We start from the raw sequence: 4,860 nt of genomic DNA on the forward strand, positions 1-4,860 counted from the left end.
GAATTGGGAATAAATCCAATTGTTATTTTGACAAGGAAAATAACATTTAGTGCCAATCGTAATGAAACTCAAAATAGGGTGTTCTTTGTAAATTTGCATTCTAATCTATAACACTCCCCCAAATAATAATAGATAGTAATGAAAATATACGAAGAAAAAGAGAGAATTTTGAGTGAACTATCATTATTATATTTGGGTATGACCGAATGAATGTTGAATTTTCTTACAAATTTACATACAATTCATTAGCGATTTCCTTCAATATTGCATAAAGATTCAATAATTCCCTAAATACGTTACTTTCTAAGTTATTTTCCACCATACCTTCCACGTAAGCAAGGGAGAAAGAGAAGTAATTTTTTTTCCGGTTCAGCATTGAACCGCCATATGAGATAGCGGTTTCGTTTTAAAGCAAACCGCCATCTCAAATGGCGGTTCAATGTTATAAAACGTTATCTGAGATAGCGGTTTGCTTTAAAACAAAACCGCTATCTCAAGCTTTGTTCGGCACTACTTTGGATTTTGAGTTTTATGTTTTAAAAAAATACAAAACTGATTATAGGTTTGGTTTTATGTTTTTTCAAATCAAAAATAAAACACATTTGACAGAATGAGAGACTATAGAAATTGAAGTTGCATAAAAAAAAAGAATACAGAAATTGAGCAATAACATACCAGTGACAACTAATAAGACACGTAGCAAGACGAAATTATTGAAATCGATTGTCTCCTTTGTTTTTCAATTTGTTTCTTTTCTCATCAAAATTAGTATAACTCCTTGAATTTCATTATCCCCATTTAAATTGTTCCAATAGTACATCAACCGAATTACTTCATACTACACAATGTATCTTTATGAGTTCGATGATGATAAACATTAATGGAGTCTTTTTTATTGGAATCTGCAAATATTCGGGTATGGAGTTTTTTTTCCCGATTCCGTCAATGGTTCAACACATTCCTTTTTATCATACTCTGGTCAACAAGGAGGGATTTGAAGGTACCATATCTACGAAGTTGAATCAAATTATTTTCTTGATGTGTAATTGAGATGTTACGGATGTGTGAGGACACGATCTATGCTGATTTAAAGGAGATTCTAAATAATTGAGCTATGGTGGAAAAACCATGTAGGATAGAGAAAGTTAGCCATGGAAGATAGAAAAGCTACGGAGAAGAGAGAAAGTAAGTCATGGAGGTGAGAGAAAATAAAAGTCTAAAGAACAAGCTAGGGAGGGAGAGAAAGTAAAAGATTAAACTCAAAGGAGGGACAGAGAAGGAGAGACAAAGTGAAGGTGAACGGTAGACGACACTTGTTTTTAAAAACCACTTTCCTAAAACCACTAAAAGTGGTTTAGCCTTTTCCGTTTTTGTTTTGTTAAAATTACTATGAATTAGTTTTTTAAAACGAAAATGCCGAACAAGTTTTAATTTTTTTTTTCAATAAAAAAACGGAAACCAAGCAAACTGCAATAGTGCCGAACGGCACCTCAGATGGTGGTTTTCTTAGTTGTAAATTATTTTTAACACGAATTACAGTTTAAATAGAAATATAACTTAGAACTAACCTCTTGTGACATCAATTGCGTCTGTAGCTTAGTGGTGGATAGAGCGTGTTTCTAAGCAGAAGGTTGTGGGTTCGACCCTACCTGACGCGCTTATTCGCTTATTTCTTTTTTACCATTTATAAATAGTGATTATAAACCGCTATCTCAGATAGCGGTTTACTTTAGTCAACAGCTACCTGAGATAGCGGTTTAGTGCCGTTTCGTTAAAAAAAAGACCGGTTTTAATGCTGACGTGGACGGTATGGTGGGAATTAAGTTAAAAAGTGGCGCATTTTGGGAATTTGACGTTCTTTAAACAATATTGAAGGAAATCGCTCCAAATTCATTCTCATTGACACCATTTATAGTCGGCTACCAAATGAGACGGCTAGATAAAGAAATATACTTTAAGAGAAATATTTGTACTTGTAACCCACATCCGAAAATCCAAACTACCCCCCATCACCAAGGTGTGATGCACAGTTTACACATCAAAATATTTTAATTTTGCATGAAATTTTATATAAAATTGATACCCTGTACTAGTTTGTGCCCGTGCTAATGCACGGGATATTTATTATCGTGTCAGTTATTATTAATAGTAATTGGATTTTTAATGCTATATTTGTAATTTTCTTACAATAATAGTGTGATGGACGCGTCGCGTGTTAGAGATTTTATGTGAACACTTTATAATCCTAATAAAATGATGTGTCTTACTAAAAAATTGCATCAGGATTTTTATTCATATTGTTTATGCACATTATGCTTAATTACTTGAGATTTTATGTGAACAACATAACTTTAATCCTAATATAATCATATGGTTATAACATAAGAGATTATTTATTAAACGAAGTTATTGATATACGGAGTACATGATATGTTTTGCATACTCAGAAATAATATTATTTACATAGTAGTAAATGATAGTAAACTCGGATTTTTCCCGTGTATTTTGATAGATGATCTAGTCCACAGTCCGGCCAACTACTAAGACAATGATGGTTTAACAGAATCTAATGGGTAAAAATAATAATCAAGTAAGAATAATGGTCAACATTGTGTATAACGTAAAATTGATTAGATGAATTTTTACTCTTGCATGCGCATAACTTCTTAAGAATTAAAAAATGAAAGAGAAATGAAGAAAAAATCATATTTTACCAACTACAAAAAGAATTATAAAATTTAAACAGCTTTTTTCAAAAAAAAATAATCAATTAGAAAAACTATCATTCTATAAATATATGCTCCAAATTTCCCCCCTCTCAAACAGATACTAACGTATTGTAGCTTACTTGTACATACAAAGATTCCAAACATTTATAAAATTCTAAAATAAATGGAGAATTCATGTTTTATTTAACGTTTTAAAATCGTGAATTTGTGCTAATATTTTAAAATAAAATTGTTATGTACATTGCCAAGATTTAAAAATTCATAGGTGCGCGCGGGTACACCGTGCACCTAAGGGTACTTTTATGGCTATTGGAGGTCTTTCTCATATTTTATCCTAACATGATATATATGCATATATAAGGCGAAAATGTGACAGGATGCACGATGTACTCGGATGTACCTTGGTTGTGTTAGTCAAACTTAGGCATGCGGTTTGATTTCGTCTAATTCACATTTCTAAAAAAAATTAAAATTTTGATTTTTCACTCTAAAAAACATGTATAATTAAGGGGAAACACATGTAATGTGCACCCGATTGTATTTTTATGCATATTGGTGGTTCTCTCTCATTTTCTCCTAACGTGATATGCATATACTCCGTATAAGGGGAAAATGTGGGAGGATGCATGTAACACCCGATAATTCTCTCTTTTCTAAAATAACCTTTTAATATAAAATATAGAGAATCATTGAGGCATTATCGCCCGTGTGAAAACGTATTGGCTTATTCAGAATTTTGCAGCGGAAAACATAATAACTAACTTTAAGTTTGTGAATAGTCAACTACAGAATAAACTCCAAAATCAACCAATGAAAAACAGAGTCAACATAACTAATTCAATGAGTTCAAAGTCAACTTAAACAAACCAAAGTTAACTTAGAATATTAAAACTAAACTACAAGCTCTCCAATCCTGAACCAATGATACATCATCTTCAAACCTATAGATGGACAATGCTTATTGATCCTTAGAGACTGCTCACCAAAATGGGTCATCAGAAGATCAATAAGGCATAGCCATGATCAACATACACAAACAAAAGCACGTAATCAGCAAAGTTGAGTACTACATACTAAAACGATAATAATCCTAACATGATTCCAATACTAACATGATTCTAACAAATAATAAACAATAATAAGAAACATCATAAAGACTCGCAAATTACTTTTACTAGACTGACTTTGAATAACAATTCATTTAATTTGGATTAGTCAATGGACTGAGTTGTCTAACTGAAAAGCCTTCCATTTGGAAGACATAATACAGGCGCGACTCTGTATTCCTATGACCTGCGATATCGAGGAACCTTTTAATTAAAATATAACACAGTGATCAATCCAGTCCCAGAAAAAGCCATGGGCTACCACCATGAATTCCAACTCCTAATTGTCTGTCACTTCTGACGTGCACAGTCTAAAGCTATTGCTATCCGGTTTCATTTTACATGTTTTGTCAATTAATGTCGTTATGACCCATCAACAACATACAGAACACAATCAACAAATAATTACAATTTCCTTTTTATCTTGGAATTTAATAAGTGACACACAACTTACAATCCGGGATTAATTCCAACTTTAGTTCAATCATTCCTTAACCAATGATTATGAAGGAAATATGTCCTTCACCCAAGGTGCATTAAGTCTAATACCAAGGTTTAGATTAATTGCGAATAATTAATTTAGTGAGATCAAGTGATCGGAACAACTAGCTGGAGCAATGCTTCCGATCAGTGAGTTCTAATGAATATTAAGCTCACAACTTACTCTTGACTGAACCTACAAGGTCACACCAATGGCATGTAACAGATCACCGGATTAAATGAATCGAAAATTCATTTAATAGCTTTTCGGGAATTAGTTTTGGAAAACGTATTATACGATACGACCTTGCATCGGAATCGTATATCATATCGCGAATATTCATAAGTTGGGCGAAATGAATAATCGTATCGTACGACGGTGATTCATCGTATACGATACGATAAATAATAGCCGTAAGGTATTAGTCGCGAATACGAGGAGCATCGGAGCTGTTGGCCCGTCGAGCCAAGCGCGCAAGGCCCAACGAGCCAGCGAGCTCGCGAGTAAGGCGAGCAAGCCAGCCCGCGTTGTGGCACGAGCGCGC

Source organism: Spinacia oleracea, chromosome 5 (genome assembly GCF_020520425.1).
Source record: "Spinacia oleracea cultivar Varoflay chromosome 5, BTI_SOV_V1, whole genome shotgun sequence".
Lineage (NCBI taxonomy): Eukaryota > Viridiplantae > Streptophyta > Magnoliopsida > Caryophyllales > Amaranthaceae > Spinacia > Spinacia oleracea.